The sequence below is a fragment of the Nansenia antarctica genome (assembly GCF_963989245.1).
Source record: "Nansenia antarctica genome assembly, chromosome: 2".
Lineage (NCBI taxonomy): Eukaryota > Metazoa > Chordata > Actinopteri > Argentiniformes > Microstomatidae > Nansenia > Nansenia antarctica.
Window position 1 is genome coordinate 1,839,156 of NC_137675.1, and position 26,427 is coordinate 1,865,582.

The window sequence follows — 26,427 nt, forward strand, 5'->3', positions numbered from 1 at the left end:
TTCTGTTCTATGACCATTCTGTTCTAAGACCATTCTGTTCTATGACCATTCTGTTCTATGACCATTCTGTTCTAAGACCATTCTGTTCTAAGACCATTCTGTTCTAAGACCATTCTGTTCTAAGACCATTCTGTTCTAAGACCATTCTGTTCTATGACCATTCTGTTCTATGACCATTCTGTTCTAAGACCATTCTGTTCTATGACCATTCTGTTCTATGACCATTCTGTTCTATGACCATTCTGTTCTATGACCATTCTGTTCTATGACCATTCTGTTCTAAGACCATTCTGTTCTATGACCATTCTGTTCTATGACCATTCTGTTCTAAGACCATTCTGTTCTAAGACCATTCTGTTCTAAGACCATTCTGTTCTAAGACCATTCTGTTCTAAGACCATTCTGTTCTAAGACCATTCTGTTCTATGACCATTCTGTTCTAAGACCATTCTGTTCTAAGACCATTCTGTTCTAAGACCATTCTGTTCTAAGGGTTTTCAGTGGTTGGCACCTCCTTACTTGCTTGTTGTCTCGAGCGTCTAGAGCAGCATATTGATGCTCCAAAACACATTAGAAATTTCAATTTTACTCACCACAGGAAACAGCAGGTAAAGGCTTCTGGCTTTCTGTGTGAGCGTGGCCTTGTGTTTAGAGTGTCCGCCCTGAGATTGGGAGGTCGTGAGTTCGATCCCCGGCCATGTCATACCAAAGACTATAAAAATGGTACCTGATGCCTCCCTGCTTGTCACTCAGCATTAAGGGTTGGATCGGGGGTAAGACCCTGCGACATACCAGCGTCATGTCCAGGGGTTGTACAGCGGAAACAGGTGATAGGCTCCTGCGGCCTAAGGGCTGTTAGGCTCGAGAACCATCGGTTCTCAAGGCTTACTTACTTACTTACATGATTAACTTCAAAGGTAAATAAAAGCGATGTCAGGAATGTATCAGACTGGGCGTGTGTGTTTCCCCAGGCCAGGCTCAGGCTGGCAGGGACTCATCCAGCACCTGCCCTCCAGCAGCAGGGCTTACTGGACTACACCCAGGGCACTAAAAACAGACCTGGATTATGTCAGGACTAAAAATGTTTGACAGTTAACTAGTTATTGTATTGAGATACAAATATCCATATATATATACAATATACCAACATATTATACACAAGATGAATTCTACAATTTCTCCAGAAATCCATATAATGTAACATATGGCAGGATTTGACGTGAACATGTTTTTGGATGCCTACTCGCCTTGTCCTCACGACAGCTACGCAGCAGCCTTATAGAGCAGAGTGCACACCAGGGGAGGCACGCTTTTCATACCATTCCTCATTCCATGCGTTACAATGAGCCTCTGAATCCTACCTCCGCCGGCCTCCCATGGTGCATCTCTGTAACTCTGTGACATGCATGGCGCATGCTGCCGACAGGGCGCATGGCGCATGGCTTACGAAGGGCTGGTGGGGTACTAAGCATGTTGTTATGAGCCCAGTGCTAATCTGAACTAACTGCTCAGGCCCCGTACCCCAGCTGTCATTAGGAGAGGGCAGGCGAGCTATTAATAATCTCATGGAGTCATGGCAAGATAGGAACAGAGACAGTATTCAACTGTAAAATATGTTGGACTGGCCAGAGGTGTCTGAATGTGACCGCTTGTTTCTAGAACTCCAGAGGGAGAACAGATGGTTGGATGACTCGGGTGGAGGGAAGGAGAGATGGAGGGGTGGAGGGATGGAGAGATGGAGGAAAGGAGGGATGGAGAGATGGAGGGATGGTGGGATGAAGAGATGGAGCGATGGAGGAAAAGAGGGATGGAGGGGTGAAAGGGATGGAGGGAATGAGAGATGGCGTCTGTGGAACAGAGAGAGAGAGGGGGAGAGATGCAGACACACACGTATCATCAAGAGAGGGATCAACTGATGCTCACTGCTGCCAACCACTGATGAACCAGATGAACCCCCCGCTGGCTCTGTCAATGTGAACACAGATAAGACAGAGATAACACAGAACAAAGAGGTGTGAGTGAGTGAGATTGAGGAGAGGTTCATTAGGGATGGTGTGAGTCACAGGACAGCCATCTGAGATTCCTGGCGGGCAGTGCGGACAGTCGCCGCGGAGCCCGGGGAGACAACAATGGACACAGCCTCGCCTCGCTGTCAGTCAGGAGTCAGAGATGCTCTCCGTGTGTTTACATTAGTGTCTCTCTCTCTCAGTGTGTGTGTGTGTGTGTGTGAGAGTGAGTGTCAGTGTGTGTGTGTGTGTGTGTGTGTGTGTGTGTGAGAGTGAGTGTCAGTGAGTGTGTGTGTGTGTGTGTGTGTGTGTGTGTGTGTGTGTGTGTGTGTGTGTGTAAGTGGAGGTGGGGGGGTCACAGGGCTAATAAGTCATTGTCTTTTTTAGGGCAGGCCAGTGGGGGTTATATATGTGATGCAGCACAGCCGCAACACAGCACCTCAGACGCTCTTCACCTGACCTTCCTGTAAGTTAATTAGCGACCGCTAATGTGTGTGTGTCTTCAGCTGCCTCACCTGTGCCTGTGTTGATGCTGCTACTTACCTGTGTGTGTCTCTCTCTCTCCAGGTGTGTGTCTCTCTCTCCAGGTGTGTCTCTCTCTCTCCAGGTGTGTGTCTCTCTCTCTCCAGGTGTGTGTCTCTCTCTCTCCAGGTGTGTCTCTCTCTCTCTCCAGGTGTGTGTCTCTCTCTCTCCAGGTGTATGTACTATGACGCTTTGGACAAACTATTAATAATGTGTAATGAGACAGGGCTCTATGGACAACATGTGTCTATGGTCCATAATGATCTACATTAGAGCATTGAATGTCATATGAAATGTTGAATCATCTACATTACAGAATTGAATGTCGTATGAAATGTTGAATCATCTACATTACAGAATTGAATGTCATATGAAATGTTGAATCATCTACATTAGAGTCATGTGACATCTCGACCCCCTTCCTTCAGGTAACCATGGGAGACGCTCAGATGGCTGTGTTCGGGGAGGCCGGGCCGTTCCTGAGGAAGTCGGACAGGGAGCGTCTGCACGACCAGACCCGGCCCTTCGACATGAAGAAGGAGTGCTTCGTGCCGGACCCGGTGGAGGAGTTTGTCAAGGCGAGCATCAGCAGCCGGGAGGGAGACAGCGTCACTGTGGACACCCAGAATGGGAAGGTCAGTGATGCAGCCGCCAAGGAATGAGACATGTTGTTTATCTTTGTGTTAAAAAAACAGTTGTCTTTGTCTTGTGTTTGAAGAGTTGCCGCATGTTATAATGCTGTCACAGTGACTGTCAGAGACAGTTTCAAAAAATTAAGTGTTCACATAGTGGCGCCGCCCAGTTCCCCGTGGAGCAGAAACACTCCGACATTCTTTGGAACGGGACGGTTTCCAGGACACAGATTAGGCCTCGTCCTGACTAAGGGTGCGTTCGTAAATACGCTCTGGAAAATCTGCTCTGGTTTCAACATCATAGAGGCTCTGGAATCAGTTAATTTACAAACGGTCAGTTAAAAGTTAAAACTAACTGTAAACATGGCGGACACCAATGATAACCTTACCATCATTTCGCTGGCGGCCAACAATGTTATGTTATCGTGTTAACATTAACGTTGACGTTGACCCTAACCCTAGCTTTCTGTTGCTAACTTTGGTGATGTTGACAGTAGATACTCTAATTGTGCTAATACTCTAATAAACTAATGTTGCCATTTTCATCTTTTAAAATTCATTAAAATGAAGGTTAATTCATGCCATGTATAAACATGATTATTACCTGTTTTGTTACAGTTAGATGCGTGTTGAATAATACTCCATACTCCACTACCAAGTACCAATCAAGTCGCAACCATGACATTTTGCCCAGTGTGCACTCTGACTGCTCCCAGAGCACAGTGCTCTGAATTTCCAAATGACCAGAGAGCACCCAGGGTGTGCTGCGGCGCTCTCAGAGCATATTTACAAACGCACCCAATGTAACATTTTCCTTTGATGATGAGTTTAAGTTTAGGATTATAATTAATCTGTGTCTGGGACAGCGGCCCATGGAGTCTACAGAAGGTTGATTTACAGGATGATGAGGCATGATTTAGACATCTAAACCATGTGGCCATTCTTTGACAATTTGTTGGCAGGAGTTTCACTAGTGTGAAAGGGCGCCTTGTTTGGAAAACAACCTCAAATAGAAGAGCAAAAATAGATACATCAGATAATAAGAACATAATAACAGATAATACATCTTTGGAAATTTGTCAATAAGCATTTTGTATAGATTTGTGTTATTTATTTGAGGATGGGGGGTTTGTTTGTTGTCTTTTTACTTTGTGTCATGGTCTGTTAATACTGCAGATCTGTTAAATGTATAATTATGTATTTGAAAAAAATAGAAATAATCTAAATGCTTGTTGAGAAACAATATCTACATTTGTTAAATAACAAAACATTTACATTACCATGTTTCTCTCATCATGAAAATGCCTAAAATGCCTTGATTCTCCAAGACAGTGGCTGAGGAAGTGATGCAGATTAAAGAGCTTGACTAACAACTTTATTTCTGTCCTCTCTGATTTCTACCAGACTCTGACTGTCAACGTCTCTCAGATTCTGCAACAGAATCCTCCCAAGTTTGACAAGATCGAGGACATGGCTATGCTCACCTTCCTGCACGAGCCCGCTGTGCTGTTCAACCTCAAAGAGCGTTACGCAGCATGGATGATCTATGTGAGGCCCTAACAGTCCATTCGGTTGGACATCCTACCCTTTCATTACTGTTAACTCCTGTAGTTGGGCACCCTTACCTTTCAATATCATTCAGTGCCTCATAAAGTCGCCCAAATTGTCAACATACATCCAATACGGGTACGCAAGTGTAACATTCTTAGGCATAGCAGCAAGATACAAAATCAACAATAATAGAATAAAGTTAAATAAGTAAGGTGAGCTAAGTTTCATCTATATGAAGCCCTTGCCATAGTATACACAACTACTGTTATGGTTCCAGCTCTCCAACTCAAATAGTATTCTAGAACAATCTTTCTGTTCCACAGACCTACTCCGGGCTGTTCTGTGTGACTGTCAACCCCTACAAGTGGCTGCCGGTGTACGACCAGCAGGTGGTTCTGGCCTACAGAGGCAAGAAGAGGAGTGAAGCTCCTCCCCACATCTTCACCGTCTCTGACAACGCCTACCAGTACATGCTGGCAGGTAAACACTCATGGATTCTGTTAACGATTGTGATGCTGAATTCTGATGTTGGTATAATATACAGTATATATATATAAATATAATACTGCATTGTGTATTTTTTCACAGACCGTGAGAACCAGTCTATTCTGATCACGTATGTACAGTAGCACACCTTTCACTCCACTCAACTATCAACAACTTCCTGTACTCATACCCATCATGTTACGTTAGAGAACATGAGACACGGCGTCTTCTAAAGACACGTTTGTGTTTGTCCTCAGTGGAGAGTCTGGTGCAGGGAAGACCGTGAACACCAAGAGAGTCATCCAGTACTTCGCCAGCATCGCTGCTACCAGTGGTCTGAAGAAGGACGCTGCAGCCCAGAACAAGGTCTTCTACCAGTCACAGCTCCAGCATGCAGATGTTCATACTGTACTTGTAACAGAAACCCTGTGTCTACTCTACTCTAGTCCCTTCACGCTGCTAACATGAGTATCTGTGATATTCTAAGGGTACCCTGGAGGATCAAATCATCCAGGCTAACCCAGCGCTGGAGGCCTTTGGTAACGCCAAGACCATCAGGAATGACAACTCCTCAAGATTCGTAAGTCGCTGTTAGATAACGAGATTTAATGACATTTTGTGTTCATTGCTCACTAGAAAACAAGCAACAAAGATACGTATTGTTCTTTTTAGGGTAAATTCATCCGGATTCACTTTGACAGGAGAGGAAAGCTGGCCTCTGCTGACATTGAGACATGTAAGAACATTAATGTCGGACATTATGTCGGACAAAAAAACCTAAAAACAGAACTAAGAGCAGAGGGAAGATCAAATGTGGCTAACGCTAATCTACCTACTGTCCTGAATCTAATTATTTCCAGACCTGCTGGAGAAGTCTCGTGTCATATTTCAGCTCAAGAATGAGAGAGACTACCACATCTTCTACCAGATCTTGTCAAACAAGAAACCGGAGCTTTTGGGTCAGTACAAGGACATGGCTGCATACACTGGTATTTGTGACGGCAGCTGGTGAAAGGGGGAACAAGTCGGCAGCCTTATTACAACGATGTGAATGTCCACCAGCCTCCCCTGATATTATAATGTGTTTCTCTGTGTCTCTGCTGGACCACAGAGATGCTGCTGGTGACTAACAACCCCTATGACTACGCCTTCATCTCCCAGGGAGAGACCACCGTGGCCTCCATCGACGACGCTGACGAACTCATGGCTACTGATGTGAGTGGCACATTCACCTCATCTTACTCACTGCTAATCACAGTGGAGTACAGAGGCATCACTGCTAATCACAGTGGAGTACAGATGCATCTTGATGTGAATTGTTGCCAAATATCTTAATAATGATTTCCTGCTCCCGTCACTGTGTATCTCCTCCTCCATTGTCAGAGTGCTTTTGATGTGCTGGGCTTCACCCTGGAGGAGAAGAGCTCCGTGTACAAGCTGACCGGAGCCATCATGCACTACGGCAACATGAGGTTCAAGCAGAAGCAGCGCGAGGAGCAGGCAGAGGCTGACGGCACCGAGGGTGAGATTCACACACACCACAACTACACACATCTCAGTTTGGCCAAAGACACATCTTGAAGGAATTACACTGTCTTCATGTCAATGTAATTTCCTCAGACGAATCTTACCCTCAGTGGTGTCCGCTACTCACGGGCTGGGTCAAAAGCACTGTGGGTAACATCCAAGTTAGTTCTGTGACCCAATGGGGAAAGTGTTGATCTCAAGTGTGGATCCTTTCCTCAGTTGCTGACAAAGCATCATACCTGATGGGCCTGAACTCTGCTGACCTCATCAAGGGTCTCTGCCACCCCAGGGTCAAAGTAGGGAACGAGTGGGTCACCAAGGGACAGACCGTGGACCAGGTGAGTGGAAGGCTGCTTCAAAGGAGCACCTCTGGTTGTACTGTGTGATGGGACTGGACGTTGTGTCATGTGCCTCAGGTGAACTACGCCAGAGGGGCTCTGGCCAAGGCTGTGTATGAGAAGATGTTCCTGTGGATGGTGATGAGGATTAACCAATCGCTCGACACCAAGCAGCCGCGCCAGTACTTCATTGGCGTTCTGGACATCGCTGGGTTTGAGATCTTTGATGTGAGTTTCTAGAGAGGACATCACTGTCAGTCTTATTGATAAGATATGAAGTGTAACCTTTACGATAAAACCTAACCCATATGTTTTCTATAATTGCAGTACAACACATTTGAACAGCTGTGCATCAACTTCACCAACGAAAAGCTGCAACAGTTTTTCAACCACCACATGTTTGTGCTGGAGCAAGAGGAGTACAAGAAAGAGGGCATTGAATGGACGTTCATTGACTTCGGCATGGACTTGCAGGCTTGCATTGATCTCATTGAAAAGGTGAGAGGTCAAGCTTTTCTCGATATAGGCTGACACACAATCAATCTATGAACATACTCCAGTGGATAAAATAAGTTCTTACAATTTCCTGCTCATATTTCCCTCTCCTTCAGCCCATGGGTATCATGTCCATCCTTGAAGAGGAGTGCATGTTCCCCAAGGCCAATGATGCTTCTTTTAAAGCCAAGCTGTATGACAACCATCTTGGAAAATCCAACAACTTCCAGAAGCCCAGGGTTGTCAAGGGGAAACCAGAGGCCCATTATGCCCTGGTTCACTATGCTGGCACTGTGGATTACAACATTTTCAACTGGCTGGTAAAGAACAAGGATCCTCTAAATGAGACTGTTGTTGGACTTTACCAGAAGTCCAGCCTGAAGCTGCTGTCCGTGCTCTTCCAGAACTACGCTGGGGCAGACTCAGGTACCCTAGACTTGGTCCTTCTCACTCCCTATGAGAGTTAAGCAGAGGAGGCTGGTGGTGGTAGAAATCGGAGGACTGGCTCATTGTAATGCATGGAATGAGGAATGGCATCATACATTACAATGAGCTCGTCCTTCGATTTTCACCTCCACCAGCCTCCCCTGGAGTTAAGATATACCTGGGTCATATGAGAGACCTTCACACTCAGTGGGAGCCTGAATGAGTGTGATGTATTGTGTTCTCTTTCAGTTGGAGAGGTGAAGAAGGAGAAAAAGAGGAAGGGGTCCTCCTTCCAGACTGTGTCAGCACTTCACAGGGTGTGTGTTTATTTTATAGAGATAAGGATTACAGAGGAAATAAACTGTGATAATAACATGCATTGACTGTGTCTTTGCTTCCATTGAGAGACCATGTATAACACCTCTCTGGCTGGATAGGGAGTTTAGATAGAGCTAGAGGTCTGTTTAAAAATATATATATACCAGAGATACGGCTAAGATGACATACTCTAAGGAGAGGCTTGTTGTATTGTAAGTTGTTTTTTCTGAGTGGGGCAGTCCCACTCATATTTTTCATTTTATTAGACAGATACAGTGAAGACAGACAGGAAAGTAAGGAGAAGAAGGAAGAGAGGGCATGTCAGCTGGGCATGGGCCGGATTCAAACCCATACCGACATGGGCATAATGTGTGCACTTTAGATCGCGGTACTAGACCACTGGACCACCCCAGGATTACCAGTTCTATAATTAATTTACTGTTACACAGGAGAACCTGAACAAGCTGATGACCAACCTGAGGTCCACTCACCCCCACTTTGTGCGCTGCCTCATCCCCAACGAGACCAAGACTCCTGGGGCCATGGAGAACCCTCTGGTCATGCACCAGCTGCGCTGTAACGGTGTGCTGGAAGGCATCAGGATCTGCAGGAAGGGCTTCCCCAACAGGATCCTGTATGGAGACTTCAAACAGAGGTAGCCCCACTGTCATACTGGTTTTTACATAATGGTATTCATCATTTAAAAAGCATTTACTAGTTTTCTCACAACAGATATCGCATCCTGAACCCTTCTGCCATCCCCGAGGGACAGTTCATTGACAGCAGGAAAGGAGCTGAGAAACTCTTGGCTACTTTGGACATTGATCACAACCAGTATAGGTTTGGACACACAAAGGTGAGATAAACTATAGTATAATTAAGCAATAGCTCACGACAGGCCGCTTCGCGTCGGGCCGAACAACGCCCCTTAGCTGTGATATAATAAGCATATACCACTGGCCTGAAGTGAGCTATTGCTTTTATAAAACGGTTACCAACACTGTCAATATGAATTAGAAAAGCACACTCAAATTCAAATAGTTTTTATTCGTAATTAATCATCTTAAATAGTTCCCCTCAAATAAAATAGTTCCTCTTATTGCAGTTGGTCGCTAAGCAACAACACTAACATTCTTTTTCATTAGCCTAGGCTACTAGCATTGTAGATTTCATAGGAATTTAGCATTTATTTACATATTTTCATTATTTGATATTTTGTAACGGATTTGGAACGCTGACAAGTGCTGTTGTCACAGCGCGCGGCTGTAGTGGACGCAGGCAGGGCACTCCGAAAACGTCTCGACACATTTTCAAACAGGCTTTATTTTGATAAACAGACCACATATTGGAAATCTACATGGTTACTTTGCGTAGGATATTTTTTTTTTTTTTTTTTTAAGTTGATCAAATGTCCTTGAGATTGAATTAAAAGTCTGTTATATTTGGAATGTTGACCGTGAAACAGGCGTATTCATTTCGAACTGTGATGAGGCTCTACTAATCGTAGCTGTGGTATTCATAGCTTTCAGTCACGTGGTTTCTTCCCTAGCAACCACCAACCTGACGGGCAAAAAGTATCATAGCAACATGGCGAGTGGACGCAAACGGTTAATAAAATACAAAGGTTCCATCTCACAAAACATAATGGAATGTCAAAACTTTGACGCTCAATATCTCTGAACTACCCTAAACGGAGATAGAACCTTATCATTCTAAACGGAGATAGAACCTTAACATTCTAAACGGAGATAGAACCTTCTCATTCTAAACGGAGATAGAACCTTATAATTCTAAACAGAGATAGAACCTTATCATTCTAAACGGAGATAGAACCTTATCATTCTAAACGGAGATAGAACCTTCTCATTCTAAACTCACGAGTTATCTTCAGTTGATGGATTTGACTTAGGGGGCATTCATTTGAAGTAACGTAATGAACATACAAGTAACAACAATAGGTTAATGCAGCCAACCAGCCAGCCAAGCAAAGACCATGACTATGCCCAGTTTATGCATTATACACTCTAATATAATTGTTAGATTGCCAGGGTATTCGCTACAGGTTGTTGTATACATATACGTTTAATACGAAACTCGATCAACCGGGCGTTCGGGAGTTCTACCGCTGCTGGACGGAACTCCCGCTGACAGCGGGTCGAGGGGATATTTCTACCCGGGAATTCGCTCATTGCTGTGTCCACGGTGATAGGAGTGGAGGATCGACTCCATTCAAAAACTTTTCGATTCCCTGGTTTCTCCTCTTTCCGAACACGTTGGAATTTGTACCGTAACCCCCGGAGAATCAAAGTTATTAAGCCGCAAAGGGTGCCTCCTTGACCGGCTTTGACCGTGAATAACACCGGCTATGGAGGTGCTACAAACACAGTTTTAATTTCTCTAAATTCACCATCAGTATACGGTCATTTTGAGCCCTTACACACTGCGCTGACACCCCGAGAACATATACTTTTAATACGAAACTCGATCAACCGGGCGTTCGGGAGTTCTACCGCTAATTCGCTCCTTGCTGTGTCCACTGTGATAGGAGTGGAGGATCGACTCCATTCAAAAACTTTTGGATTCCCTGGCTCCTCCTCTTTCCGGACACGTTGGAATTATTTTCCTAACCCACGGGAAATCAAAGTTATTAACCCGCAAAAAGTGGGTTTTGCCCGTGGGTTTTGCCCGCAAAAAGTGCCTTTTGCCCGTCAGGTGGGCGTTTCCACTATGCTGTGACGTCACATGAAAGCTATGAATACGCTCAATATACCACGGCTATGAACCAATCAGATTGCTTGATTTCACCCATCCGTTTTATAATCTGAGATAGTATAATGTGATTAGAACATGTGTCTAACAGACAGGAGGGATGTCAGTCCAACATGGTGTTGTTGTACTTGAACTATCTATTTTATTTACTATGTGTATTTGCTATTGTACTCTGTCTTATTTGTCACTTATGTCCTGTACTATTGTGACTTTTTTATCTTGACTTACGCCTATTGCCTTATTGTCTTGTGCTGCAATGTCAGGAACTGAAGAATTTTACTCTCTTACACTGTTGTAATGTGACGTAACAATACACTTGAAACTTGTCAGGTGTTCTTCAAGGCGGGCCTCCTGGGACAGCTGGAGGAGATGAGAGATGATCGTCTGTCCCTCATCATCACTGCTATGCAGGCCAGGGCCCGCGCCCTTCTGTCCAGAGTAGACTACCAGAAGTTGGTGGAGCGCAGGTAGTGTTGTTGGTTACTGTAGGAACAACAGAAAATAGCCTTGGAATAAATGTACAGCTTATTCATGTACATTTATTCAAAGAAAACTAAATTGGATAGAAATTATTATAGCATGTAAACTGATTAATTTCAGGTTTTGATTAGTATATTAATATATATTTCATATTCATATATATGCCACTGCAGTTTTCTTCTACAACTGTACCATAAATAAGTCCCTTTCGATAAAAACATCTGCTAAATGACTAAAATGCAAAATGTATATGTCCATGTTAAAGTTGCTGATTATTTTCTTCAAGGGATGCAATACTGTCAATCCAATGGAACATCCGTGCCTTCATGGGGGTCAAGAATTGGCCCTGGATGAAGATCTTCTTCAAGATCAAGCCTCTGCTGAAATCTGCTGCGATTGAGAAGGAGATGGCCAACATGAAGGAAGAATTCCTCAAGCTTAAAGAAACATATGCCAAGTCTGAAACTCGCAGGAAGGACGTGGAGGAGAAAATGGTCTCTCTTCTTCAAGAGAAGAATGACCTACAGCTTCAAGTCCAGTCGGTGAGCTTAAAAGACCTAAACATCATGTTGCTTTCTAAACATCATGTTGTCTATATGGTACTAAATATAAACTTTTCAGTCCAGGGGCAACAGCTGACTTCGTATGCTTTAGACAGGGGTAATAACGAGGCCTGCTGCCTCATCTTTCTTCTTCACATTTACAAAATGTCAGGAGCAAGATAACCTCTGTGACGCTGAGGAGAGATGTGAGGAGCTGATCAAGAACAAGATCCAGATGGAAGCCAAAGCCAAAGAGCTGACTGAGAGGCTGGAGGATGAGGAGGAGATGAACGCTGAACTGACAGCTAAGAGGAGGAAGCTGGAGGATGAGTGTTCTGAGCTGAAGAAGGACATTGATGATCTGGAGCTCACTCTGGCTAAAGTGGAGAAGGAGAAGCATGCCACTGAGAACATGGTACATATTCACCTGTATTCAGATTCTTTCAACGAAAACACATTATTATCAATGCAGTCATGTTCTCAACTTTCCCTGTCTGTTTACAGGTGAAAAACATGACTGAGGAGATGGCAGCTCTGGACGAAATCATTGCCAGGCTGACCAAGGAGAAGAAAGCCTTACAGGAAGCTCATCAGCAAACACTGGATGACCTGCAGAGTGAAGAAGACAAAGTCAACACTCTGACCAAGGCCAAGGCCAAGCTGGAGCAGCAAGTTGATGATGTAAGAAGCCTGTTTCCAATGTGTTCCTGTAAGGAGTAAAGCATAAAAATACAGTTCTAATGTAGCGATCAGAAATTGCAGCCTAGTTATCTGTTGTGATGTTCCCCAGCTTGAAGGCTCTCTGGAACAAGAGAAGAAGGTTCGAATGGACCTTGAGAGAGCCAAGCGGAAGCTGGAGGGAGACCTGAAGTTAACCCAGGAGAGTCTGATGGATCTGGAGAATGACAAGCAGCAGTTAGAGGAGCGCCTTAAAAAGTCAGTAAATGTTTTTTTTCTTTCAGTTTCAACCATTCATGGCTTTGTGTTTTTGTTGTTTGCTCAAAATACACCTTTTGACCACAGGAAGGACTTCGAGGTCAGCCAGCTTACCAGTAAAATAGAGGATGAACAAGCCGCTAGCCTTCAGCTTCAAAAGAAACTGAAGGAGATGCAGGTAATTATCATCAATAACATCATGTAATAACAAACATGATAAAACAAGGAATTGATTTGTATAAATAACTTTACTCCCTCTCTTAGGCTCGCATTGAAGAGCTGGAAGAGGAGCTTGAGGCAGAGAGAGCAGCAAGAGCCAAGGTGGAGAAGCAGAGAGCGGACTTGGCCAGAGAGCTGGAGGAGATCAGTGAGAGGCTGGAGGAGGCTGGCGGAGCGACCTCTGTCCAGATTGAGATGAACAAGAAGAGGGAAGCTGAGTTCCTGAAACTCCGCAGAGACCTTGAAGAGGCCACTCTGCAGCACGAGGCCACCGCTGCCACACTCAGGAAGAAACAAGCCGACAGTGTGGCTGACCTGGGGGAGCAGATAGACAACCTGCAGAGAGTCAAGCAGAAGATGGAGAAGGAGAAGAGTGAGCTCAGGCTGGAGCTGGACGATGTGGTCTCCAACATGCACCACCTTATTAAGTCAAAGGTTAATAATCTAACATTTGACATAACAATCTGACATTTCCAACATGATGTGTATATGCAAGCCACTATCTGGCATTGAGAAATGAACTGAAAATATGTGTTTCTTATCGTGAAGGCTACCTTGGAGAAGGTGAGCAGAACTCTAGAGGATCAAGCCAGTGAATACAAGAGCAAATCTGATGAATTCCAAAGATCCCTCCATGACATGACAACTCAGAAAACCAGGCTTCAAGCTGAGAACGGTAGGGTAGACTCAATGTAGCCTGTCAATAGTGCAACAGATGAGATCAAAGTCTAAAAGGCTAACGATTTTTCCTCAAATTTATTTTAGTTGAGTTTTCTCGTCAGTTGGAGGAAAAGGAATCTCTGATCTCTCAGCTGACCAGGGGGAGGAACTGCTCCAGTCAACAGCTGGAGGATCTGAAGAGACAGCTGGAAGAGGAAGTCAAGGTAACACACAGCTAATATGTTATTAACTCATCCATGATCATAATCCCATCCCCATGAAAACAAAGCCTTCTGTCCTCGTCCCTCGCGGCTAAGAATGCACTAGCTCATGCAGCATCCAACACCGTCTAAAGCTACAGTGTATAAAATACAATGTTTCAATTATGCCTTCATGTTGGGTACCTCGTTGTCCTGCTTTAATGAGATACGATGTGTGAACTCTCCCAGGCTAAGAATGCACTAGCCCATGCAGTGCAGTCTTCCCGCCATGACTCTGACCTGCTGAGAGAGCAGTATGAGGAGGAGCAGGAGGCCAAGGCTGAGCTGCAGCGCGGCATGTCCAAGGCCAATGCTGAGGTGGCTACGTGGAGGACCAAGTATGAAACTGACGCCATCCAGAGGACTGAGGAGCTGGAGGAGGCCAAGTAAGAAATACAGACAATCGTTTATGTTTAATCATGTTTATGTTTAACTCTGACATCGAACATGAAAAGTCTTCTTCAAAGAGAGAGTTTCTCTTCTAGCAGATAAGCTTTTTGTTTGTATTATGTTTCTACTAAAATGTAAGACGAACAAAAAGTTTGTCTGATAGCTGACCATGCAGCGATTAGTCGTAAGAATACTTATGGTTTCAATAATGAACCATAACTTAGCAAAAACACTAAATCATTGTCCTGTATCTGCTGGTTCCATCCAGGAAGAAGCTGGCTCAGCGCCTGCAGGATGCTGAGGAGGCTGTGGAAGCAGTGAACGCTAAGTGTTCCTCCCTGGAGAAGACCAAACACAGACTGCAGAATGAGATTGAAGATCTCATGGTGGACGTGGAGAGGTCTAATGCTGCAGCCGCCGCTCTGGACAAGAAGCAAAGAAACTTTGACAAGGTGAACAGCCTAACCCATAGACCATACCGTAGCTGCATGGACAACTTCAATAAGAGCCTGGCCAATATCATTATTTTTTATTTGTTTTAATCTATTTGAAATGGTTGAATGTAGGTCCTGTCAGAGTGGAAGCAGAAGTATGAGGAGTCTCAGTGTGAGCTGGAGAGCTCCCAGAAGGAGGCCAGGTCTCTGAGCACGGAGCTCTTCAAGCTGAAGAACTCCTACGAGGAGTCTCTGGATCATCTGGAGTCCTTGAAGAGGGAGAACAAGAACCTCCAAGGTGAGTTTCCAGGCAGTTTACAAACTGCACCTGTACCTGCCAAAAACAAGAGAGTAGGGATATAACAATGCATCGCGAGACAGTTAATTATTGCTACAAATATGTGACGATTCCAATCGGCAATGAAAAAGGAATCGCAATACTCTTTTTAAACACCAGAGGGCGTAATTTACTTTTAACTTTGCTATAGTTATACCCCATCATAGTTATACCCTACCTCAGAAATAAAAAGGGATTCTTTAAGACAATACAGTATTTTGTCTGAGAGAGTTAGTTTTTGTCTGAGAAATAAATAAAAGAAACTTTTTCAGTCATAATTTGTCTGCAATCTCATTATGTTGGAAAAGAACCGTACAGCATTGTGAATCGTACCGAATCGTGAGTTGAATGTATCATTACATCCCTAAGAGAGAGAATACAACATTGCAGGGTATATGCATGCTGCATACATAACCATATCATGATAAAACCAGGGACTGACCGTGAAAACCAAAACACTGTAAATGCCCAATGTGGATATACTGTATGTTCATATTCCTCCATTCTAAATGCCCAATGTGGATGTACTGTGTGTTCATATTCCTTCATTCTAAATGCCCAATGTGGATGTACTGTGTGTTCATATTCCTTCATTCTAAATGCCCAATGTGGATGTACTGTGTGTTCATATTCCTTCATTCTAAATGCCCAATGTGGATGTACTGTGTGTTCATATTCCTTCATTCTAAATGCCCAATGTGGATGTACTGTGTGTTCATATTCCTTCATTCTAAATGCCCAATGTGGATGTACTGTGTGTTCATATTCCTTCATTCTAAATGCCCAATGTGGATGTACTGTGTGTTCATATTCCTTCATTCTAAATGCCCAATGTGGATGTACTGTGTGTTCATATTCCTTCATTCTAAATGCCCAATGTGGATGTACTGTGTGTTCATATTCCTTCATTCTAAATGCCCAATGTGGATGTACTGTGTGTTCATATTCCTTCATTCTAAATGCCCAATGTGGATGTACTGTGTGTTCATATTCCTTCATTCTAAATGCCCAATGTGGATGTACTGTGTGTTCATATTCCTTCATTCTAAATGCCCAATGTGGATGTACTGTGTGTTCATATTCCTTCATTCTAAATGCCCAATGTGGATGTACTGTGTGTTCATATTCCTTCATTCTAAATGCCCAATGTGGATGTACTGTGTGTTCATATTCCTTCATTCTAAATGCCCAATGTGGATGTACTGTGTGTTCATATTCCTTCATTCTAAATGCCCAATGTGGATGTACTGTGTGTTCATATTCCTTCATTCTAAATGCCCAATGTGGATGTACTGTGTGTTCATATTCCTTCATTCTAAATGCCCAATGTGGATGTACTGTGTGTTCATATTCCTTCATTCTAAATGCCCAATGTGGATGTACTGTGTGTTCATATTCCTTCATTCTAAATGCCCAATGTGGATGTACTGTGTGTTCATATTCCTTCATTCTAAATGCCCAATGTGGATGTACTGTGTGTTCATATTCCTTCATTGTACTAATGTTCTCAGAGGAGATTGCTGATCTGACCGAACAGCTTGGCGAGGGAGTCAAGACCATCCATGAGCTGGAGAAGATCCGTAAACAGATGGAGCAGGAGAAGGCAGAGATCCAGGTTGCTCTAGAGGAGTCAGAGGTAGGAGCACAGTACCAAACCCTCTGTTTAGATCAGTGGAAGCTGGTCCTCCGATTTCTGCCTCGACCAGCCTCCCCTGATATAGATGTCCGGATTCACAGCAGCATCTGCTATATCTGCTATATCTGTTTTGTATCTTCTAATGCTCTAGGCTTCCCTGGAGCATGAGGAAGGAAGGCTCCTCAGAGTCCAGCTTGAGTTCAACCAGATAAAGGCTGACATTGAACAAAAGCTAGCCGAGAAGGATGAGGAGATGGAGCAGACCAAGAGGAACCTGCAGAGGACCATTGATACCCTGCAGAGCTCTCTGGAGTCAGAGTGTCGTAGCAGGAATGAGGCCCTCAGGCTGAAGAAGAAGATGGAGGGAGACCTCAATGAGATGGAGATCCAGCTCAGCCAGTCCAACAGACAGGCAGCAGAGGCCCAGAAGCAGCTGAAGTCTGTTCATGCTCATCTGAAGGTAAATAAGTAGAGCAAATTCCTATGGTGTATAACTGAATATAAATAATCTCTATTACGGTACATAAAGATGAATGCTAAATGTATCTAATTGGTTAACGTCTTGTTTCATAGGACGCACAAATCCAGTTGGATGACTCTCTCCGTTCCAATGACGATCTGAAGGAGAACATTGCCATTGTTGAGAGACGCAACAACCTGATGCAGGCAGAGCTGGAGGAGCTGAGGACCATGCTGGAGCAGACCGAGAGAGGCCGCAAGCTCGCTGAGCAGGAGCTGCTGGACATCAGTGAGAGGGTGCAGCTGCTGCACACACAGGTAAGGCACAGTAGACACTGAAAACAGCTTGGATCCCTTGTACTGTTGGTTTACACTGTTAATAACACATCTTAACATCTCTGAATAGAACACCAGCCTGCTGAACCAGAAGAAGAAGCTGGAGAGCGACACATCTCAGCTTCTGACCGAGGTCAGATTTATTATTATTATATTATATTGTTGATTGTTGATTGTTGTTGACTGTTGTTGATCAAGGAGAAAGATCCCAAAGCAAAATCACTATACAACAATTACGGCTGTATGCGATGTAGGTGAAACATTTGATTTGATTTGATTTGAGGCGGAGGAGGCGGTACAGGAGTGCAGAAACGCTGAGGAGAAAGCCAAGAAGGCCATTACTGATGCAGCCATGATGGCAGAGGAGCTGAAGAAGGAGCAGGACACCAGCGCTCACCTGGAGCGCATGAAGAAGAACATGGAGCAGACCATCAAGGACCTGCAGCACCGCCTGGATGAGGCTGAACAGATCGCCATGAAGGGGGGCAAGAAGCAGGTGCAGAAGCTGGAGGCCAGGGTAAGAGACACACCAGGGGAGGCTGGTGGAGGTAGAACACCAGGGGAGGCTGGGGGAGGTAGAACACCAGGGGAGGCAATTAATGTCTTGAAAACATATTGAAAGGCCATTTCCAAAAAGTAACTGTTGTCTGCACGTTTTCCAGGTCAGGGAATTGGAGGGTGAGGTTGAATCAGAGCAGAAGAAAACCAATGAGTCTGTGAAGGGCGTGCGTAAATATGAGCGCCGCATCAAGGAGCTCACCTACCAGGTATCCTTAGCAACACAGGAAATGACTGTCTCTTTCTACATACAGCAACGCTAACTATATAATAGGTGAGTTAAAACCTGTGGTGATATTTCTAACAGACGGAGGAGGACCGTAAGAACATGGCCCGCCTGCAGGACCTAGTGGACAAGCTGCAGATGAAAGTGAAATCCTACAAGAGAGCTGCAGAGGAGGCTGTACGTGTGGACATGAGACTATACTGAGGCACTGTCTTCCTGGAGTCTCTCAGCTTCAACTGTAACAATGTCTGTGTCTCTGTCTCACAGGAGGAACAGGCCAACACTCATCTGGGCAAGTCCCGCAAGATTCAGCATGAGCTGGACGAGGCTGAGGAGAGAGTCGACATCGCTGAGTCTCAGGTCAACAAGCTGCGTGCCAAGAGCCGTGGTGACGTAGGCCCCAAGGTCAGTTTCAGACACCTTAAAAGAGGTGCTCCATGGCATCTGTCCCTGTCACACGCTGACATATTTTGGCCGTTTCTGTGTTTGACCCTTTAACACTGTTGGCTTTCTCTCAGCCACTCACTGGCTTCTCTTCTTTTTCCCTCCCTTTTCTTCCCCAACATTCCATGTCATTGCAGAGAGGAGGAGTGAATGAAGAGTGAGGCGTTTGAGGACCATCTGTTGAGTCCCCCTGTCTGCTGTGTGCAGTCTTACTGTGTGCAGTGCTGTAGACTCCCCTCTACTATCACTGTTCACCTCCTGTAATCTACTATCATCTCCTGTAATCATGTGGAATAAAATCTCCTCAAGCAGGTCTCACAGTTCTGTCTCCGCCCTTGTTTCCCTAGCAACGAACGGTCCATTGTCGGTCAGTGAGGTGGTTTTAGTGTCAACTCGCCGTCAAGCATCAATAATCATTATATAGTTATGCACATTCAGTACACGTTTCAAATGCTGATAATGCAAATAAATTCATTCTGTATTTATTGTGGGATGAGGAATTTATTTTCCATTATTCAGTAAACGGGTTCTAAACGAATGTAGTTTATTAACTAATGTAGTTTATTAACTAATGTAGTTTATTAATTAATGTAGTTTATTCAAATGAGCTAAATCACACCACTCAGTGGTCTTAACGAGGCCACTCTGATCGTCTTAACGAGGGTCTTAACGAGGCCACTCTGGTCATCACCACCGAGGGTCTTAACGAGGCCACTGAGGGTGTCGGCGTCCCTGGCTATGAGAGTGTTGGGGGGGTGGTGACGAGGCTATCTGAGGGGTCGTGGGGTCAAGCACTGAGATAGGAACAGCTCGTGAAGAGGGCCGGGTGGGTTTAAGTGTTTGAAATGTGAGGTGATGACTGCCAAAATAGAGAGAGAGATAAAAGAAATCTCTTGTTCTCAAAATAGACGATAGTTAAGGGAAGCTAAAGAGTTAGGGGGCGTCAAGGTCAGGCAATAAACCCGTGCTGATAGCCAGGCCCTAAACTACGGCACGCGTGACCACTGACAGCTGGGCTCCATTCCCTCCCCTGTCTCCCCCAGCCCCTCCCCTGTCTCCCCCAGCCCCTCCCCTGTGCCCCTCAAACACAGACAGTTCTCCATAGGGCCGGGGGTTTAACACAGGGAGCACCGCAGCAAGGCATCTACTGTCCCCACATATCATCATCTCAACTATTAAAAAAGGGGACCAAAATGTTTGAGATGTTTGGGGTGAAAGTACAGTTAAACCACTTTTCCAGCACTGTGTTGGCCTAAGCCGTTATCAAATTAGAGGACAATTACAAACTTGATTGAAACGTTCTTCAAATGATGGTCGTTAAATATGGTTGTAAATCCCCACCAGTCGACACCATTGCCTCTTACTGTATGATGGCTTATATCAAGCAGACACTGCAGGGATGATCACAGCACATAGCCGTATGTCAACACTCTTTGCAACCCCCCGGTTCATCCTAACAATGTATAAACGTTGACACTGTTTCTGATTGCTGTCGTATTCATGCAATTAGTGCAAAAACACATTCAATTAGGTACCATAATAACTTTTTGTAGCCTTCTACTTTGTCCATACTGAGTCTACATCTACAAGTCTACAAGTCTAAGCTAAAATGCCCCGAGTTCAAACTAGTATTGAGCCCGGGCTGATAATTCGAGGTGGTTGGTGCATACCTGTTGGCTGCGTGTGCCTAGGCGGTGTCTTGGTGCCGTCTGCGGTGTCTTGGTGCCGTCCTCTGCGTCCCCTCAGGCCTCGCTCCGTCTTGCTGCTGGGCGCTGATCTGGTGATTACAGCAGCAGGAGTCACAGGGAGGAGGAGGAGGGAGAGAGGAGAGAGGAACAGGACACTGGAAAGATTCTAGCTGGGTGTGAATGAGCCCTGTCACTCCTCTCATTACAGACATCTGTAAACCCCCCAGTGGACAAACACTGTAGTTAGCCCTGTGGTGCTGCACTGCTAACTGTACTGTAGGTGTCGCTGTGCTGGAACATGCTACCACTGCTAACTATACTGTAGGTATCCATGGGACATGCTAGCACTGCTAACTATACTGTAGATATCCATGGAACATGCTAGCACTGCTAACTATACTGTAGATATCCATGGGACATGCTAACGTTGCTAACTATACTGTAGGTGTCCATGGGACATGCTAGCACTGCTAACTATAATGTACTAAGAAACCTATCTGAGGAACAGCACATTGATATACATGATATCTAATGTGTGGGCAATTGGAATAAAAAGGAAAATGGATGACAAAAAAAGAAAGAAATCACCTATAAATGCCCACCCTTTCTGAAAGCATTACTTGCCCTAAGTTCGTCTTATGTTTCAGTGGCCTGTGTTCATTCTTAGGGGGGGGGGGGGTATTTACTGTCCAAGGCGGCCCTATCAAATTCAAGGCGGTGTTAATCTGCTGTTGTTATTGTTGGTGTCGTAGTTAACATGGCAGCCAGTTAGACAGAAGTGTCATGGTGATTATAAGGTGTCTAGACAGCTGTGAAGGGGGCTCTTGACTGGGTCAAACAAGACTTAGGAACAGAATGCTAAAGTGGTGGTGGTGAAGGGGGGTTGGTGGTGGGGGCAATGGAAGGGTAGAGGAACAGCTTTAGTATGTGTGTAGTTAATGATCGGGATGGTGACCATAACAAGCCTACTGTACTATTAAAAAAAAAAAACTTCCTTCTTCTAGCATTACGACTGCCAATGGCCCCTGGCCTGAGCATAGATGACTGTTTCCTGCTGTGACTGGTGGATAGATGATTCACTTACTCAGTCAAATGTATTTGTTGTAAATCGCTTTGGATATAAAGGCGTCTGCTAAATGCCCAAAAAAATAAATGTACTACTATCCCACTCTCTAAATCAACTTAATAACAGCCAATGACGTATATAAACACTATAGTTATACCCCCATTTGAAACCAGTGGTTTGAGCTTCTCTAGTCATACTGGCGTTTAATCAGACGTGGTTTGACTTTGTGTGGTGTGATAGGTCAGTGTTATGTCATCAGGGGAGGCTGGTGGAGGTAGGAATCGGAGGACGACAGGCTCATTATAATGAATGGAACGGTATCAGAACGCAACGTGATGGCCACAGCGTGTTTGATACCATTCCTCATTCCGTTCCATGCATTACAATGAAGCCTGTCCTCCGATTTCTACCTCCGCCAGCCTCCCCTGGGTCTCTGGGTCCTTAGCCAGGCATTTGCCACCCTGACGCCAGCTGTCAGCTGCAGGCCTGGGGAAGCTATCAGGGTGGAAATTATCTCAACACTTGTCACCCGCACTTGACTCCTCTTTTATCTGTTGACCTTTCAAAGGCTGTGAATATTCGCTCAAGTTTCATTTAACTTTGGATTAATGTTGTTTATGATTAATAGCTCAAATATTATTACAGCAGGCCAACTAATTATTAAAGGATTAAAAAATACAAATAAAATAAAATAAAATATGATCACGGCAAGCAAACTAATACAAATTAAAATACACTACATACACAAGGGGGTTCCTTCTGAGCTTGTAGGACGCTGAAGCCAAAGACAAACTCTGGACAGATCTGTAGTTGCTCTGGTGGGGGTTGAGAAGGAAGTGTTGATTCACTTTATTGCACTTAGCACAGGTTAAAGAAGTATCTGTTTATTGCACTTAGCACAGGCTAAAGAAGTATCTGTATTTGCTTGATACAACAGCAGGGCGATCGTTTCATCACTGTTTCATCACAGTTTTTTGTGCTCCTTGACACTCCATCAAACGATGAGGGACCGAATTCCCACCAGGTCGTTATTATGATTAAAGGAAAAACGGCCACAAACTTGACCCTGCCCAGCTCAGCGTTGACACCACACCGGCTGGCATCTTAAATGGAACATAAAAATATTGATGGTCGCGAGCATATACCTGTCAGTGAGAGTGTGTATTTATGTGAAGGGGAACCCTCCCAGGTCCCACACACACAGCCCAGGGTGGGACAGCGAAATCCCCCTGCCCCTCGCGGGCTGTCCCCCTCCATCAGTGAGAGGTCCTTAGCAGGAATGTCACCACAGTTATCTTTGTCCTCGAAGACATGACGCCACGTCAACAATGCCGTAGCGAAGGGAAGGTTAGCGAGCAGCTTTCCCTGCTGGCTGCTGGCTGGCAGTGGAGAACAGGCCCTCAGTGACCTTGGCCTCACCCTGGCCCCGCGCTCCCGAGCCCTCCGCTGAGGGTCGTTACTGTGATCCCCCGGCGGACCTAAAGCACGTCACCTGTGGCAGACCTCCGTCTGTCCGGTTGACACTTGCCGCCTGGTTAATCTCTCTGTCTAAAGGCTCTTTATTTAGACTGCTCTGCTGGCCATCTGATATTGCTGTTTATGCTCCCGCTAAGTCCAGCCTGTGATGACCAAACACAATATGTTACCAATGTCTCACATTAACTCCTCCTAAGCCTTCTGGGTAATTGAGACCCATGCATATTGGGCATATTGTTCTAGAACATGCCATAGTGAAACACAATACCTTCTTTTGTGTTTCTTAACAATACCAGTAGCTTGTATATATAGAATTGTATACTGGAGGTACACACGTCATAGTAAGACGAATGTGGAAAATCTGAATCATCTTCTTGAGATAATCGCGTGGCTACTGTGCTGTGTAGAGTCATATTCATAGTTTGCTTGACGGGGATGAACACACTGATCTATTTTTGAACATAAGCCACTGCCTTCGCTTGGCAAAATAAAGTAAAGTCTACAATCTGACTTTCACCCTAAATTTGAATCCAGTTTTGAATTTCAGGAGGCAAAGACACCATTAAGCCCAACAATATGAGCTAGCTGGAGAGAACACATGGATAGAACACATGCTACAGGCATTTCTATAGCAAGACTGGAAACTGTGAAAGGAACAGAATATTAATTTCTGTCCATGAGTACATTTTGAGAAAGAACAAAAACATTCCTCCGTAGACGACTGAACTATTTAAAGATGGCGCACAGCCTTCCTCTGCTCCTGAGCATCTCAGTGATGATTAACACCACGACGTGGACACCATACATGGACGTGGAGTCCTCAGAGTCTCCATCACTGATAAGAACTGCTGATTTCTGTACTGCTTTCCTCCACTCATTAACCCCCTCCCTCCCTCCCTCCCCCCCTCCATCCATCCATCCCTCCTCGCACCCCCGGCCACGCGCACACACAATAACATTCCTGCCCACAGAGATGTGTGTCCATATTTGGCAGAGGGGCTTCGTTTATAAAGAGGACACATGGTCTGATCCCCAACAGGTCACCATTCTATCTCAAGGTAAGACAAAGGGCTGGGTGGACAATGGCTCGCAGCTCCACTCCACAGCTCTGACTGACTGAAATATGAAGCATATCTTTATTTTGGAATCCTGGTCTAGGGGATGAGAGTCTCATGTCTTGTCTCATGTGCTGTTATCTCCACAGGACCAACACACCACCTATCGTCTCTATAGGGGTTGACAAGGTAAGTGCGTTTACATATCTAGCGATATCAGGGTGTTATTGACTCTGTGTTTAACCTTTTCTTTGGTTGGAGAATTCGGTTAAGACCGTTTTGGAAACGACACCAGAGCATCACTATAACAAGTGGAGAGAAAGCCGTAAAAATAATAAAAGGGGAAAGAAAACGTACAAATAAACAAATACCAGGGAAACAGTCCTGGGGCCTCATTTATAAAAAAGTACTTGAACGTCATCTTTGACTTTCACGTAAGCAAATTTTTCTAAACGGACGTAAGCATTATTTATAAAACGGGCTGAGATGGTTTAAAGTTGCGTACGTGCTTCCTTCTATAAATACCAACGCAGGTAAAATGAACGCAGGTGAATGAGGTTTGTATTAACGCCCTGTGATAGCGGCTCAATTATAGCGGCTGAATTAAGACAAGTGCTATAATATAGGGTAGGCGTTCGTCTGGAAGTGGGAGAGGGCAGAGATGGGTGGCTTCTCTGTAAATTGCATTTGTAACGTTTGATCATGACAACTAACCAGACACATGCTTATACTCTACTCAAGTTGTAAAAGAAAATCAGGGGAGGTGGTGGATTTTATCATAAGAGGACAATTTTAGCATCCCCTCAGCGTCAGTGACTTCAGTGTCAGTAACTTGGTAAAAATGTCATTGCATGTGTGCGTGCCCCCTCGCACCTTGAAATAGCAGTAATACCACGTTCATGGAAAGAGGGGGGCGATTTTGACTGTTTTTATTTCAGGGGGGATGCCATCCCCCCTCAACTCGAGTGCTGCTTATACTGTAATAATATAATGGTCTTATTCTTATCAGGTGGTCTTATTCTTATATGGCTGCTCACTCCCTGACACCGGAGAAAATCCAGTATAATTTAGCGCATGGCCGGGCAAGGTCCATTGTGGAACGCACTAGGCATGTTGAAGGGGAGATAGACAGCTACGGAGGGATATAAAGGAAGACTGAAATACAATCATAAACATCAGTTCCTTTTAAATCTTGAATTAAACTCATTTTCTCGGCTGATAACAACATCGTTAATTTTATTACGAGCCACTTGCATGAATTACACTAGGCAGTGCGGCTCACATGCCTGTAATAACTACGCATAACCAGTAGGTAATGTGCGTAAGCAAGTTGAATACTCGACGTCGAGCTACGATCGTTTCCACGATCAAATTGACTCACGTTGAAATTGTATAAATCACTACGTTGACGTGGTTTTCTACGTACGACACAGGTAAGATCAAAATTTGATCTAAGCACGTTCTATAAATGAGGCCCCTGTTATTTCAGTGACGCTGAGGAAATTATCGTAATTCAAAATCTAAAAACCAGCTCTTAGTTTTCCTTGAATTCTAAATTGAAAAAGAAGAGTGAGTTGGTTTGTGCAGACACAGTGAACCATGGGAAGAGTGAGTGAGTTGCTTTGTGCAGACACAGTGAACCATGGGAGACGCTCAGATGGCCGTGTTCGGTCCCGCTGCCTCGTTCCTGAGGAAGTCGGACAGGGAGCGTCTGGAGGACCAGACCCGACCCTTCGACATGAAGAAGGAGTGCTTCGTGCCGGACGCTGACGAGGAGTACGTCAAGGCTTCTATCACCAGCAGAGATGGGGACAAAGTCACCGCTGACACTAGAAAGGGGAAGGTGAGTACATCGGGAGCTTGTTTCCTCTCCGACTGCTCAACTAGGACCCTTAGCGACACCGTGGGATTCTATTAAAACATATTTGGATCTGACTTACAAATGCAATATAAAGGAATGATGATGCTCCTATGAAGAACTACTACCAAATCTTGAAAATAAGTATTTGGCTTTACTGTAACATTATTGTTATTGTGAACTACTTAAACATGAATTGTGAAGCGTGTAACTGAGTAAGTAAGAAGTAGCCTTGAGAACCGGTGGTTCGGCCCTTGAGGCGGCTTGATGTACAAGTACACCCCCCTGGACATGACG

At 44.7% G+C, this 26,427-nt stretch overlaps 1 pseudogene across 1 annotated transcript in view; it reads left to right on the forward strand.

The window, feature by feature from the left end:
* Window positions 1-2,962: 2,962 nt before the first annotated feature.
* Window positions 2,963-26,427, forward strand: part of LOC308151793 — a 50,164-nt pseudogene continuing 26,699 nt past the window's right edge. The window contains exons 1-40 of the transcript in view: window positions 2,963-3,163; window positions 4,565-4,708; window positions 5,035-5,191; window positions 5,300-5,327; window positions 5,455-5,563; window positions 5,685-5,777; window positions 5,870-5,933; window positions 6,058-6,156; window positions 6,309-6,412; window positions 6,581-6,719; window positions 6,944-7,062; window positions 7,141-7,290; window positions 7,390-7,560; window positions 7,674-8,043; window positions 8,233-8,300; window positions 8,751-8,956; window positions 9,034-9,157; window positions 11,401-11,537; window positions 11,837-12,092; window positions 12,265-12,507; window positions 12,597-12,773; window positions 12,883-13,028; window positions 13,116-13,206; window positions 13,293-13,682; window positions 13,797-13,923; window positions 14,013-14,131; window positions 14,357-14,553; window positions 14,826-15,009; window positions 15,124-15,289; window positions 16,840-16,964; window positions 17,116-17,424; window positions 17,538-17,741; window positions 17,830-17,892; window positions 18,043-18,276; window positions 18,422-18,526; window positions 18,625-18,720; window positions 18,811-18,948; window positions 19,335-19,354; window positions 24,422-24,461; window positions 25,912-26,115. The product of the transcript in view is annotated as an uncharacterized misc_RNA (transcript). The remainder of the gene's footprint in view (window positions 3,164-4,564; window positions 4,709-5,034; window positions 5,192-5,299; window positions 5,328-5,454; window positions 5,564-5,684; window positions 5,778-5,869; window positions 5,934-6,057; window positions 6,157-6,308; window positions 6,413-6,580; window positions 6,720-6,943; window positions 7,063-7,140; window positions 7,291-7,389; window positions 7,561-7,673; window positions 8,044-8,232; window positions 8,301-8,750; window positions 8,957-9,033; window positions 9,158-11,400; window positions 11,538-11,836; window positions 12,093-12,264; window positions 12,508-12,596; window positions 12,774-12,882; window positions 13,029-13,115; window positions 13,207-13,292; window positions 13,683-13,796; window positions 13,924-14,012; window positions 14,132-14,356; window positions 14,554-14,825; window positions 15,010-15,123; window positions 15,290-16,839; window positions 16,965-17,115; window positions 17,425-17,537; window positions 17,742-17,829; window positions 17,893-18,042; window positions 18,277-18,421; window positions 18,527-18,624; window positions 18,721-18,810; window positions 18,949-19,334; window positions 19,355-24,421; window positions 24,462-25,911; window positions 26,116-26,427) is intronic.